Raw genomic sequence first — 15,852 nt, forward strand, 5'->3', positions numbered from 1 at the left:
GTACCCATAAATCAGCCTCTCTCCGGCAAGAAAGCTCCGTTTGCACATTGCCAGCTCTTTCTGAAAGCAAAGGCTCTGCCACAGGAAAGAAAAAACCCTTCCTGTTTTCCTTCTCAGACGTGCCACGCTATAGTCTCTTCCCTTTCACGCGTTATTTGTTATTTTTCATTCCGTGTTTGCCAATTATTAAAGTGATTTTGCTTAGACAGAGACAAGCAAAGCACGGTGTCGCTTCTTCATCTCACTTTTTCATCTCTTGTGTTTCTGTCACACGAGTGGAAATTCGATTTGTTCTCTTTGAAAGATGACTGAGGACTCATTTGTCATGATTATTCCACTTTTAAGCTCGTGCTGCTCTGCTACACAGCTGAAACCGGGCAAACCAGTGGTGAACATAGCAGGTTATGAAAGGTGCCACGTGAGAAAAATGGTTGTTAGTTCTCCCTGCTACCAAAGGTATCGTGCTGGGTTTTCAGCCTCACCCCTGCTGCTGTGTCCACGGTTTCTAGAGCCAAAAGATGAAGATTCATTAATTAACAAAAGAAGCTGGCAGATAATTTCATGATTAAGGCACTGGAGTGGGACCTGGGAAAAGTGGGTTGATTTCCCAGTCCCGGGCTGGTTGCTATGTGATCTTATTCAAATCAGCGCGTGGAGATACAAGCTCAATGTTGGCAGTGCCAGCTCCCCATAGGCTGCAAGTGCTGTGGGCAGGGGCTGCTGCACATTATTCTTCTCATTATTACCAGCTGAAGTCTGCTGGAAGAGAAATGGAAATAACCCCCAAACTCTCCCTACATTTCACATTCCTCAACCAACCTTCCCTCAAGGTTGTTATTTTTTCCAGAATCTCCTGTGATTGACTAAATAACTGCTTTTAATGTGTTCACCCCCCCTCTCCCCCCACCCCGGCCTTTCTTCTGTTTCCTAGTGAATGTCTTTACCTTCTGTCTGTTGCAAATGTGAACGGTTTTAATTAGGTGCTGTTGAAATGTCTTTTGCAGCTTGGCATCCTGTTCGGTTTCGCTCCTCTCGTTCTCTTTGCAGTTATGTTCCTTCCCACATTGCTTATGTTTTCTTGTTTGTGGACTCTTCTTTATACGCATAATTTAATCGTGCTGCACTTCAGTTTCATCTCTAATAAGTATAAATAGGGAAGAGGGCAGATGAAGCCCATCTCTCCAGATGCTCCTCAAGTAGTCCTCTTTTCCTACTGCGTACCCTTCAAATGTTCCAGGGCTTCCAGCTGGATTCAAGGACAAAGCACCTCAGCCACTCAGCTCAGTGGATTTGCTGTGCTTTCAATTATCTTCTTAAATGACATCTTTTTCTCTACAACTTCACAGAACGTACTAAGCCCTCAAGAAAGGTCCAGAACAACAGGGAACTGCTTAACCAACTTGTCAAAGAACCATTACAGCCATTCCCTCATCCCCTCCTGTTCCTGTTCTAGAGATGAGCTATAGGATTCTGGTTTTGCTCCAGTTATTCTTGTGCCAGCAGCAAATCCACACACTCTTCTTCCCCCTAATCTGTGAACATGGTCTATCAGAAGTCACTTTTCCATATTAACCAGCCTGCTGTTGGTCTGCTGTAATGCGATGGAAAGTGCAGCAAAGACAGCAGAGCAGCAAAGTCCCAGGCTGCAGGAAGTGAGGATTTGTTCAAATGCAACAACCATGGGCACAGAAATAAATGAAAGAAACTACTTCCCTTCAAAAGACCTAAGGTAGGCAGGGATCTCCAACAAGATAACCTTGCCTCCACTACCAACCCTTAAATGAGGTCTGGGAAGGGGTGTATCCTGGCTCTACCCTTTCCAGTCACTCAGGAACATTGCATGCACCTGAGCTCCCCTGGGTTGGCCCTACCTTCCCTCCAGGTGCTCAATCACTGCTTCAATCCATAACTTAGCATTTCTGCTACACCTACTTACATCCAGCTTGTCTGGGGAAGTCAGTAATTTCAATTAAGCTGCACTATGCATTTACTTCCAAGTTTTTAAGAGAAGACAGAGTTTCACTTTTATACTTCCTGATCTCCAGCAGCAAGAGTGCAAAAAAAACACAAAAAGTTGGGGTGGAATGAATTGCAGCAGTCTGGCAGCTCACCTCCCCAGCACTAAGGCATAGTCAGCTCCACGAAAACCCACCCCAGATGGAGGTGCTCAGGAACAGGCTCTGCACACAAACCTTTTGGAGCCTCTCACACAAGCTGTTCTAGCGTTTATGCTAAATCTTTCATGACCCATGTTTCCTTTCCTCACCCCATTGTGTTCCTACTGCATATGCTTTGCTATCATGCAAGCCCACAGCTTCTCCCACCTAGAGCACGTGCAGCGGATGTGAATTTAAAAGCATGCAGTCTGCTACCAGATCTCCCTGCTCACATTCTTATATTCTCTTCTGTGATTGTTGGCCTCAGCCAGTCCTTGTAGCAGAGGAGCAGCAGGCAACGTGCCCTCTGAGCAGCCTATGCTGGGGCTGAAGTCAACTCCCCCAAGGAAAAGGCAACCGAGGAGCCAGGATTAGCACACTCCAGACAGAAAGAAAGGGCATGGGAAGATGAATTTTATGATAAGTAGATAAATTAATAGTGGAACTTCTTTTAAATGTCTTTTTTTCCCCGAGCTGACAATAAGCTACTCAGGCAATCGCCTCCTTTGATGTTAGTGGGGAGAAGGGCCTTCATGGAAGCCCCAGCATGGCTGTCCAGTGAGGGTTTCTGTTCTCACGCTTTCCAGCACGGGTAAAGGAACTGTTTTCTACCTTGTCTCATCAAATAAGTGAAATGAGGACGCACAGTGTCCCCAGTGAATGGCACCTCACTCCTCCAGTGCTCCCAGCTCCCTCCCCAGGGGACGCCTGTTGGATTTGATTCCCTTCTGCTCTTAAGCACTTATTGGAAAAGCAGCAACCAAGCACTGCGAGCTTAGAGGTCTGTCCTGGGCTGACTGGAAAAAGGAAGTGGGTTAACAAGTGAGGTTTCAGCTGCAGCAATCAAATCCATATCCTAAAATTCAATTCCTTCTGCTGTATTTCTTAGGGTTGCTTTGGCTGCTTTGGAGGATGGAAAGCTTCAATCTGACCGGTGGCTCTGCTCTTTATTTCACGTGTTCTTTCTGGTCTGGGTGCCAAGGCATCAGATGTGGTTCTGGGGATGGGGTGGCTCAGGCAGGAGCAGAAGACTTTGTGAAACTCTTCTCGGCACAGCTTCCTGCTCAGCTTTTCAAGCACAGCGTTGAGGTGACCTCCAGCATCACCCAGCACGTTGTTTACCTGGAGGCACCTCTGACACATTGCAGGTTTGCTCATGCTTAATTGAAGTAAGAGAAGCCCTGGATAGCTTGGCTCTGACAGGCGCCATGACGTTCTCTTTCTACTAGAGGAAACCTCAAAGACATTCATGCTTGATGAGGTCTGACTGTTTCCATGGTTCACGTTTACAAAGGGAATAGGTAAAAAATACCCACAGCTGATGGGGAAGAAAAGGAAACCTTTTTTCTGCATGTAGTGGAAGCCCTAGCTTCAAGAATTAAGGCAGCTAGAATCACTGGTTGCTTTTCCAAGTCCTGGCCAAACAGCTGCTGTTTGACATTTGTGTGTGCAAAGTCACTGCACAAAGAGGATGTGTTGGGAAGCACAGCTTATAGCTGCATGCAGGAGAAAACACATGGCTCCTTCCAGCCTGGATTGTGTCACACACCGCGTGTCTGCTGGTGGAGCTGAAGGCATCGCATCTGATGTGCTTCACTGGCTGTGGGAAGGCAGCTGGGGCAAGGCAGGTCGTGGAATCATTAGAGTTGGAAAAGAACACTGAGATCATCAAGTCCAACCATCAGCCCATCCCCACCGTGCCTACCGACCATGTCCCTCAGTGCCCCAACTGCACAGTTCTTAAACACCTCCAGGGACAGTGTTGTGGAGAGCTGTAGGAAAGTTGGTTGTGTTAATGCCACTGGCAGGCTCAGCCTGAACAATTTTGTGGTCAGCTCCTACAAAGGAAAGCTCAAAAGAGGATGCTGGGAAATTTGCACTTTGTTTTTCCTGATCCTAGGTCAAATCAGGACCCTGCGGTAGGTCTGCTCAGCATCGCTGTTGAACTTGCACCAGTGGAGATGCAAAGGGTGAGTTCTGGTCTGTTGAAATGCTGGTACAGGCTGCCCAGAGAAGCTGTGGATGCCCCATCTCTGGAGGTATTCAAGGCCAGGTTGGATGGGGCTCCGGACAGCCTGATCTGGTGCATGATCTAGTGGGTGGCAACCATGGCAGGGGGTTGGAACTGGGTGATCTTTGAGGTCCCTTCCAACCCAAGCCATCCTATGATTCTAAGGAATTCAGCACCAACAGGAGAAGGCTGTCAGCTGTGTTAACACAATGGCAGGGGATCCTTATGGGTGAAGATGACTTGGGGAGGTAAATCCAGGGCGGTGCTGCAGATTAAGTGCATGCCACTCAGCTAATGAAAGCTCAGCCTGCATTTCCAGAGGGGCTTTCTGCAGCATCAGCAATCAGTGCGGCTGCTGAGATGGTGGGAATAATGGGGCAGCTGAAAATAAGATGCCAGCAAGCAAGAAATACTCTGAGCAATGAAGACAGATGACTTCAGGAGAGTCTTAAAATAACGCTTTGATACTAGAGGAGAAAGATGTAGATGAAGCCAAAAAACCGACCTGTTGGATCAAGTCCCTTCCCCATCACAGGGAAATGTCCCAAGTTGTTTAGCTACAATGAAACAAGCTTGATAGCAGCTTAATTAGAGTAAAAAATTGGAAAATAAATAAAAGATGGAACTTTTAATGCAAATAGACAGCAAGCGGAGCCTCTAAAACCATCCCTGGTGAGCAAACAGAGCCTGCTGATCCAGCAGAAGGAAAGCGAGGAGGAAAGAGGGCCAGGAGTTCCCAGCATATCATGGGTTGGGCTTGTCCTGGGCCACCCATGGTCCATGCATGGTAGCTTCAAGCTCCTTCCCCATGCAGCGTGCCTGGCTCTCAGTGAGGAATCAGACACCGCCAACTCCTTGCTTCATCAATATTTCAATAGATATTGGTTTTTACTGTAAGAGACATCACTTCTTGTTAATTTGAGTGCTAGGATGGCACTGGCAGGCAGAATACTTTGGCTCCAAACAAACCCCGAGGGAAAAAGGGAAATATATTCCTAAGAACAACAATTGAAAAGAATCTAATTCAATAATAGATTCGGTTTGGTATCGTTCTGGCACCAGCAGTCGTCTTCCTGTTATTTTTAGGTTCTGATGACGCCAACAGGTTTGATTTTTTTTTTAATTTTTTCTTTTTGAATTGTTGCTGTTAAGCAAAAAAAAAAAAAAAGAAAGAAAGAAATTTTCCATAGTTTAATCACATTGAATGAAACTGTAATTATTTTTAGAATTTAAGACTTTGTACCTCTAGATCTTCAGCAAAACATGCAGAGGTTTGTCTGAGCCCAGAGAGGAGAATAAGGCTGCTTCTTTGGCTTTTGGAGATGAGGACAGAAAACAAGTATGTTTTTCTAGCAAGAGACTAACAAGGTTTTAGATGAAGCATATTACACAGCCCAAGAGACAGAATTTATGTTTATAAACACAAAACAAACATCAAAATCATCTCGTTTCATGTGACAGTTCCCTTCATTGTGCTTTATCTTTCCAAGGAATTAGTCACAGAGGTCTTTATTTGGGATATTAGCTGCAATAGCTACATAAACAGGCACCAAGCATTACGAACGCTTGGCCCCATATTGTTTGTGACTTCCACTAGGTCGTGAAATACTTGATCTGTGAAAAAAAGCGTGCTTTGAAGAGAGTTTCCCCACGACTTCCTTTGCTTTGTGCAGCACAAAGGCATTGTTTGTGCACAACGCGGCAGAGCAGGGACTGCAAACCCAAACTAAGTCTGGAGGGCACCGGGAGAGATAGGGTGAGGGAAGCACAGCGGTGCCAGCCCCACTCTTGGGGTACTGCAATGGGGAAGAGCTGTTCTTGTTGTACCCCAAACTGACTTCAAACATGGCCAATAAATGATGCTTGATGAAGGGGCTGCTCACCGAAGGGATACTCACCTCGCTCCAGGTCCAACTCAGCTGATGCCTACGGTACCCAGAAAGAGGATGGAGATTTCTCATTCGTCAATGGAAATGCCTTCTCTCACATTTCATTTCACTCCAGTTTTGGGAAAAGGATGAGAACTATCCTATTATTGGTCTTAATGCTAAACCTGAGAGGAAGAGCTACCAAATGACGCCAAATACAAGGCGAGGAGCAAGCAAGGAGAGATCTCTCTGAATGCACCCATCTCTCCCCAGGATACCTTGGCCAAGGGAAGAGCAATGGGGAAGCAAAGCCCATCAGCTCTCAGGAGCTGGGTGTCCTCATTCAGTGATGACAACCTCCAGACGAAAAAAAGGACATTATCACCCAGGGTTGTACAATGTGCCAGAGAAACTCTCCCAAGAATCACCTGTGCTGCTGTAGGCTTGGCCATGCCCATCATCCTGCAAAGGCTCACGGATACAACAACGGTGGAGGCACACCAAGCCTTCATAACTGAGGGAATTTGTACTTTGGGTCAGCACGCTCTGAGCCTCCTTGTGGGATTTACTGCCAGGCTTGAGGCATTTTCTGTTCTTGCTCGAGCACTTGGGATGAAGAGACATTGGTTACAAATCTGCTTGCCTATGAGGAATAAGATGCAAACCATAAACTCCTGTTTTGAAGAGTTTGTTCAGCTTAGATGTCACTTCTAGGCTCTGAATTACACAAGATCTCTTGTTTTTCAAAGGTTAAAAAGAAAAGACTGCTTCTTTTTTCCTGTTTTTCTCTCTCTTTTTAAAAATTTTTTTACAATTACAAAAGGTATTTGCAAAACATTTTTTTTTCCAGATAGCTTCTGGCTGCTTTCAAGCTGAAATTTGGCAGTCAGCATGCATTTCTTATTCAAGAACAGACATAGATTCTGCACTTTAAAACTTGAGGTGGGTACAGACCCAAGAGATTTTTTTCCCCTTTTGAAATCTGCATTAAAAATCACGCACAGCCTTCGTTTTTTTTCATTGTTGTTTTTAAAGAAAAAGCTACAAGAGAAAACACTAGGACATGTTTTAACAACAGCCAATTAGGCACACATTGCCTGGGCAGCTCCTGCAGAAAGGGGTTTTTATCCATAATAAAATCCTGGAAGGTGATGAATTTTACAGTGGGACATTTTAATAGTGGGGAATGAAGTGGCCTCAGATGTAGGATGGGCTTCGTGTGTCTCTTGGGCACCTGACCAAGGCCAGCCCTAACCAGGGCTGCGCTGTGTGCTTAGGGTTTGATGACGGTGCTGTAGAATGAAGGATATGGAAGAGGGCTATCTTCCAGCATTGCCAGTGGGGAGCACCTGGGCTAATCTTGCTCTCGCATCCACCCATCACCTTTCTCCCTGGAGCTGCACCACCAGAAAAGGGAAGCACACACACCTAATTTTACATTTGAAGTGGCAGAAATGGTGGCTGCTCTTTCTGCTTCCCCCCCCTACAAATATCTCTGCAGACTCTGTAAATCCTACTCCCCCCGGTAGCTGGTTTGATATGCACAGCTTCTTAGCGCTTGCTCGGACCGGTGCCTTCGGGTAGCTTTGAAAAATATGAGAAATTAACATTTGAAAAGGTATTCCCACACACTCTTTGAGCAGGAAATGTGGCTTCCTTCTCCACCCACTTTATCGCTAAGCAGCTTGGAGATGTATAATGGAGACTTTCACGGCCATTGTGGTTTAAAACCATCAGCCAGGCTGGGATAATCTCTTGAGCGCGTCTTTGCTGAGGGAGAAAATTGGATGGGGAGCAGCACCTAGATACTCATGTGTTGTTTCTCCCATCGCAGAGGGCTTTCTACAGACCTGTCCTTATGTACATCCTTGGGTCCACGCACACAACCAAGCTATGGGCAGCTTGAAGCTGCCTCCTGGGCAGGGCACCTTGCTTTTCATTGCTGCCCCTGAGGGCACGAACATGCCCGGTGGGTCTAGGACCCATGTTAATCCTCGTGCCAACGAGCAGCTCGCTTGGAGCTAAGCTGGGGTAGAACGGGGAAGGGACCAGCAAGATCTTGAGACACAGAGTTCAGGAAAGGGTTGTTACAGAATCACAGAAACATTAAGGTTGGGAAAGGTCACTAAAATCATCAAGTACAACCATCAACCCATCATCATCACAGCTCATGGGCAAAAAGCCAGCAAATATTTTAGGTACTCTACCACACTGAACACAGAGGCAAAATTTCAACCATTAGAGCACAAAAACCAGGAGCCAAATCCCTGCTGAAGGGCACGTTTCAATGCAGCTGTAACCAGGTAGCTCCCTGAGAAAAGCAAGAAAAACAGCCCGGATTTGCCATCCAGGCCTCAGCGTTTCCTTGCCCATTTTCTCATGTGCACCAATCTGCCGAACCAGATGTACAAATGTTTTGTGTGGGCAAACAGGCACTTGTATGGGCAAACATTGCCCTGATGCATGCGTTCTCCTGGGCATGAAATCAGGCGGTGCACAGCAGCGGCGAGCAGCAGTGGGGTTGGGGGGACACACCACAACCTTGTGTTCCTGGCAGGCTGAACCTTGCTGGCATGGCCATGCAGTTGATTAGGAGAAATTTCTTCTCTGGAAGAGCTGAGGTACATTGGCACAGGCTGCCCAGGGAGGTGTCACGGAACCATGGAGTTGTGGCACTGAGGGATGCGGTTACTGGGCATGGTGAGGGTGGGCTGGGGTTGGACTTGGTGATCTTTGTGGTCTTTTCCAACCTTAACGATTCCATGCTGTCCATAAAAGCCATGCATCACATCCATGTGACCTGGTGAAGGAAAAGGTGCTCTGCCCATCTCAGGCATGAATTCCTGCCCTCCCCAGGCTAGGGATGGGCACAGTGAAGCAACAAAGTGATGCAGCACCCTAATATCGCACACACAGTGGCTTATCTTCCACCATCTATGAATAACCTTGTACAAGCCATTAAAAACAGGTGTGAAGTAATGCATTTGCTATGCTTTCACAAGCTAATTGGGAGTGTTACAACAAATGACTAGGTAATTAACCAGTGTTTCAACTCCAGTAATCACATATTGTAATTCTAGCAGTGCCACAAAGGCTCTAATATCAACTCCGTTTGGGTAGAAAGCAACATTAAGTTACATTCTGAACGCCTGTTGTTAAGACAAACCCCATTCCCCCAGGAAGAGCAGTGGGAAGGGAGTGCTCCCCATGCTTGGAAGGACCTGGCAACCCCCAAACTTCAGCCCTGGCACCTCCACTGGAGCAGCCCCAGTGTGAGCAGCGTTCAGCTCGGGCTCATCTCAGCCTCCTCTCCCAGCAGCAGGGCAGGACCGAGGGATGCCAGCACAGGGATACCTGTGCCAAGGCAGCTGAAGCATCTCCCCCTGCTCAACCCAAATCTTAACCACCCTTCATCGATCTCTGCTCTCCCCTTCCTCCCAGGCAGCGAAGCAAAAGGGAAAACAGGGGCTCTGCTACGAGCAGCACCTGTTTCCATAGAGATTTGCTTAGAAAACATGTGAGGCAGAGATGGAGGTTAGCGAGGAAAGCACCAGGGCTTGTCCTTGTGCATCACAGACTCTCGCCCGCCAGCTACCCCGCTGCTCCAGTGTCTGAAGAGGGAGATGAAGAGTTTCCTCGGCCCTGCAGAACTCAGGGTTTTCTGATTCTCCCGGCAAACCTCGGTGCCTCGGGAGGAGATAAAAGCACGGATGCAATTAGAGTCTCTCCTATTTGCCTTTAATCAGCTCTCTGAGGAAACAGAGGTTTCTTAGAAAATCATTGCAAACCCCTGATTGCTTCCACAGCCTTCCAGAAGTAGGAAAGAGTAACAAAGACGAGCAGGGCAGATGAAAAAGATGGTGGGAAAGGGCAGGAGATGCTGCCCCGGTTTCCATCACCGGTGTGAGATACTGGCTCAAAGCGGCCATTCCCAGGGGAGTACATCAGGAGGTGCCATCAGGACACAGAATAGAAATGAGGCTTTGTTAGACTATGGGATGGCATCTTGAGGAAAGGCGAAGGGGGTCAGGCTGGGAGTGCTTGGACACGAGCAAAGTGCCACGTTGCCACCAACACCGCATCCGGGGAGAGAAGCATCACCCAGGATCTGTAGGCATGGGGCTCCTTGTCTGATGGAGCTATTCCTGCCTTTGTAAAATAGGATTTGCTTCCCCCACACCAAGCTGACATGTTTTGAGGAATGATTGCCCAGCTGCCCTGTCTCTGCAGGGAGGTCACAGGCTGCTGGGCAGCCGCTCCTTCTGATTTTCTCTAGGAGCTGCTCAGCCTTGCTTCCCATTTCTCAGGGCAGTCTGCATGGGCATCTGCAGCCCTGCAGCTCTCCCCACTCCACACATTTTAACACAAGGTGAAATCCACGCCTGCGCTGCATCCCACTGAACCAGAGGCACCAAAGAAGCCAAGCCAGGCTGAGCTTTAAATTAATGGAGCAAAACCCACTACAAAAATGCAGCCAGCTGGTCCAGCCCCCAGTTCCCCAAGCCACTGGCTGGAGCCAGGACAGCTATCGTGCTGCCAACCAACAGATTGCCCCAGTGGGTCGGCGGCTCGCAGCCATTTAGCGCATCCTCTGCTGAGCGCACTGCAAGATGCAGGTTCCTGCCAGAGCCCTGGAAATGCAAATTAAAGCGTGGCACTTCCAGGGAGGTTTCACTGTTCCCCGGCTGTGCCCAGAGCCACATCTCACATCTGTCCCCACGCGCTGCAGGAATGCGGTCAAAGGGCTCCTGTGATCGGCAAAGGCACGGAGGAACAGGAGCTTGTGGAAAAATACAAACACCAAACGAGCTCCCCAAGCCCCTGCTTTATATTCAGGCTTTATATATCCAGCCATCCATTTGTCAGGAACAGAGGGTGCAGTGTTCTCCGTCTGCAACGTCTCCTTATGGCAGTGCTGGTGAAATCAACAGCTCGTTCTGCTCACGGTGTGCACACCGACCTGGGAGGTCTGTCCGGCCCTCCCTGCCTCTCATTTCCCAGCTGAAGCCAGACTGTGCTGCTAGGAAAAAGGCCAGAGCCCCTGAGCACTGCTGCTCGCAGGCAGCCCCTTCCCACCTGCAGCACCCACAGCTTTTCTGCCCTCGTTGCAGCTCGGAGGGATGATCGCAGACCATCACTTCTCCACTTCCTCCCCAGGCTGAAACCTGACCCACGCCTACAGCCAGTAATAACAGCTCACAGTTAATTCACTAGTGTTGTACTCATTTGTGGCCAGAAATAGTGCTTAATGCTCTTCCTTCAGCACAGAGGCTGGTCTGAGAGGTCACCCCCACAGGCACAGCACTGTCCCTCTGCTAAGGGCCAAACGCAGCAAGGCAGAGATTGCTTTGTGCAAGGGGAAGCATTAGGGAGCACAGCAATAGCTCACACCCAGCAGAGCACCACCCACCCCCAGGAAACACAGCTTCACCCCCATGCCTCAGTTTCCCCACCTGTGAGCAGGATCAGCGATGCCACGCACCCATCCAGGCAGAGGGACAGCCCCACACCTGCTGCCTCCCCAGGGAAAAGCAGGGAGAGCTGATCAGGGCTGCTGAAGAGGCTCATGCCACACACCTGCAGCACCTTCAGCATGAGCAGCTGGGAGCAGGCACCAAGCTGGGGGTCAGCACCAAACCCATGGCTGGCAGCTCCGTCCCCAACACAGGGAGGAGACGGAATGCAGAGAGCCTGAGAGCAGCATGCTGATTTCTCCTAGAAACACTCTTCTTTTGCAGCATGAACTCTTTGCAACCCACCCAGCCTCGGGCCTGAGCCCCATTGCACCCCTCTGCTCTCAGTCCTGCTGTGAGGTGCGAGATGCTGCTCCCTAAGGGTGGGGGGGGATTGACAGCACCTCTGCACAGCTTCTGCTGTCTCCCAGACGTGCTGCAGGCTGTGAAAGGAGGTGAGATGTGCTGCTGGGGTGTAACATCACATGCTGGAGGAGCAGGAGCTCAGGATGGGGCAGGCTCTCCAAGAATTACGTCTGTGTCCGTGAAGCTCACCCTCTGAAAAAAGTACTTTAAAAAGCACGATGGCTCTATTTTTTTAAGCTTCTTTTATACCTGAAATAAATCATCAGGCCTTGTGCAAGGCCATGCTGATACTTCTGCAGCCCAGGCACCAGGTGCTGCCGGCGGGGTTGAGCAGAGGGCTGAACTCCTCCAGGAGGTAAAAGCCCAGGGATTATTTCCTTCCTCTACTCCTCCCATTTTTGGAAAGGAAAAAAACACATCACTCATGATGCTGGTGAAGCAGATCTGTGAAAATCAATCTGCAAATCGTATCATCTATGGCAGATTGCTCCATAAATTGACTGACTGGGTCCCGAGGGGGGGGAAACGTGGGAGGGAGCACTCACACAGAGCGTCTGGATCGGGTCCGGCTCCAGCAAATCCCTGCTCATCCACCACCCTTCCGCTCCCCCAATGATGCCGGTACCTCTGCTGGCAGCATCGTGCCCAGGTCCTCACTGCAGCTCAGCCAGGAAGATGCCGGCCAGGAAGGGGAGCAATTAATGTGTTTTGCATTTATTTATGAGGATTTTGTTATGAACATTTTTATTCTCCGCAAAGGGAAATGCGTAGCGGGCTCTTTCCTGCTCTCCAGCATTTAACCAGGAGGTGGGCACTGAAGCAATGCAAGCCCATAGGAGAGGTGGCTTCCATCCTCCCTCTCCCCCCCTGCCACCTGTAAAGCATGAGATGACCCAAAAGGGGCTCCCAAAACATTTCCAGCAGATGTCATTTACCAGGGGCCAATTCCCAGGGCACCCTACGGCGTTTCACCTGCTCACGAGGGATCTGGCATAAATACGTCAAATGAATGAAGCAAGAGAGGTGCTGGGCAGCTCAAGGAAGGAGCAGCAATTGCTCGTGCTTGTCATGGGGGATGCTCGCCCATGGAGGGGGATGCTCACCCAAGGAGGGATGCTCACCCAAGGAGGGATGCTCACCCAAGGAGCCACCAGCGCTGCCATCCCTGCCATGCCACGTGGCTCTCAGCATGAGTAAGCGCAGCCCCACTTCAAATCCCACACACATCCTCAGCACCCGGAGAGCACACTTGTAACTGCCGTCAGAGGAACAAAAAGGAAAGGGGGGGGGGGGACGAGAACCACCCCCGGCATCTCCCCTCCGAGCTGCTTGGGAAAAGCTCGCTGCAGCTCGCAAAGCACCAGGAACCAGGGCAGTCGGGGACAGGCATCCCGGGATGCTGGGAGACATCCCTGCCAGCAGGATGGTGCACTGAGGGATGCACCCAGCTCTTTCCTTTGGCTTTGCAGGGTGGAGAACAGCACCCAGAGGTCACATTTCAGTTCCACTGGTGTCTCTGTCTGCACGTCCCTGCAAGGAGGAGCACCCCCAGCTCCCCCCCACCAGCCTCCATTCCCGGGGTACTTTTGTTCCCAATTTATCCCCTGTCTCCTGGAGCTATTCTCAGCAGGTACAATCTGCATTGCCATTGTTATTCAGATGATGTACAGATAATTTTAACCTTTCTGTTCCATTTGTCAAGGTTTTTTTTTAGCCTCCATGCCTGCCAGGCAGAGCACTGCCTCCCTAGCAGCAGAGGCTCCCGCTTTGCAGCACCGGGTTCCCTTGCTAGGGCCAAGCTCTGCTTCCCCACATTGCTCTGGGTGTCTTCTTCATGGTCCCAGAGATGAGAGAAGGTTTGGTGGGAAGGCAGCAGAGGGGCTGAGCGCATCCATCACCTCCATAGGGTGCCCTCAATCCTGGCCCCAGGCTCCCAGGGACACCCTGCACGCTCAGTCCCGCTTTCAAACCCTCTGGGGGCAGCTCATACCGAAGCCAGAACGATTCCAAAAAATTGAACGTCATAAAGGCAGTTCCTACAGGAGTTTGGGGGGGGACACGTGGGCTCAGCTCACCCCGAGGTGGCCCAGCTGAGCACAGCAGCTGCCTCAATCCCTCCCTGAGCCCTTCTTGGCGCAGCACCTGCAACGGAACAGGAGCCCTGCTGAGAAGCCGTGCAGCACAGCCGTCACCCGCAGCCAGCCTGCAGCCTGCCGCAGGCTGCTGACAGCCTGGAAACTTTCTGCGCTCCCAACAGCTCCGCGCAGAAGAAGCACAAGCCCTGACTTCAGCATCTTTGCCTGACAACTCACCCGGAGGCTTTGGAGCAGGCAGCAGCAGCAGCAGCACCTGCGTGAAAAAAAAAGAGACGAGGCGCGGGGCGGTTCTTTACAACAAGGTTTTATTTTTCTTTCTTTTTGACAAAAAACATGGAAGTTGTACATGGCCGCCCGTCGGCTCGGCTCCGCGGCGGGTCCGAGTGAGCACACTGCGGTACAGCATCCTGCCCCGGCGGGATGGCAGCTCAGCATCTCCCCCCTCTCCCGCTGGCTCAGCCCTCCAAGGCCTTTTTTTTTTTTTTGGGGGGGGGGAACCTCCTTTCTCCCCTCCTATGCTCACAACAAATGCTGACCGCAGATCTGGAGTCTTGGAGGAGAAAGGAACGTCCAAAAAGCCGGGGAAGAGAGACATAGTGCGGCAGCAACGTGAGTCCAGTGACTTCAGAAGAGAGAGAGATGCTGCAGCGGTGCGCGGGGGCTGTTCCGCACCCTTCCTCGGTGCAGTCCTTCCCGCAGCCCTGCCGGGGCTGGTTTTGGTTTTGCAGGCTCCACGGCTCCGTGGTCCCTGCCTGCCATGGGAGCTGCTGCAGGAGAGGCCAGAACGGCCCCAAATCCATCCTTTCACCCAATGCAGACACAAAGAGCTGCCACCTCCCCAGCCCTGGGGCTGCTCCTTGGGACACCTTGCAGCATCTGGGAGGAGACAACGCCGGTGCCTAAATATAGAGGACTTACAGCAGCTGGAGCTGTCTGCTCGGAAGGCAAGAGGCTTGCGTAGGGCCAGCAGGGCTGGTTCGAGGTTTGGTTCCATCAGTGGAACCTATTTCTAGGGCAAGCATTAGCCATTAGAAGAAGGGTTTTGGTTCATGACGGAGCCTGACCCTTTGGAGCTGGCAGGGTTTGCTCAGGGGGAGCTCTGTGAGCGGTCGGGCAGGGGCTGATCTGCACATGCAGGAGCGGGGCCGCGTGTGCCCATAGCATCTGTCAGTGGGGAGCAGTGGGTTACCGAGTTCCCAGACCACCTCTAAGGCAGAAAATGCGATTCCCACTGCTGTGAATGCCATGGGAACAGGGGGACGTCCCTGCTTCTCTGTTGCATCCACCGCCGGGCAGCAAACCCCGCCGGGGCTTGGTCAGATGACTAAAACGAATCCATGTATGTGTATATCTTTATATATACAGCATATAAATATATATACACACACATACCGTATATACACGCACAGGCACACCTAGAGTTCTCCGCATAGAAATACAGCTATATCAATGCGAGACAGGGTACGTCGGCAGCATTGAGCCCACCTCGCTGCTTCCATCCACCCCAGTACAAACCAGTTGGCTTTGGCTTGGCCCCCTGGGCAGGCAGAGCTGCTGCTATCTCCCCTGCACCCCCAGACCCCGCACCTCACCCCTTTCCTGGGCCAGCGTGAGACCCTTAGGGAGGGAAACTCAAAGCCAGGGCAGCATGAACCCGAGCACAGGACCCTTGTGCTGGGACGCTCTGGCCATGGGGAGCACAAAAGCAGCATCACGAGCCTTGCCAGGTCCTGCTCGGGCATCCCCGAGCGCCTCTCACTGCAGCTGGGGGCTCTCATTGCCCCCAGCCAGGCCACTCTGCCTCCGGCTGAATGCTTCTCTGTGCAGAAAAAAAAAAGTGATCATCATAAATGAAAGTCGACAGGTTTTAATTTTTTTTTTTTTTTTTTTTTTTTGCACAAA

This window comes from Numida meleagris, chromosome 7 (assembly GCF_002078875.1).
Source record: "Numida meleagris isolate 19003 breed g44 Domestic line chromosome 7, NumMel1.0, whole genome shotgun sequence".
Classification (NCBI taxonomy): domain Eukaryota; kingdom Metazoa; phylum Chordata; class Aves; order Galliformes; family Numididae; genus Numida; species Numida meleagris.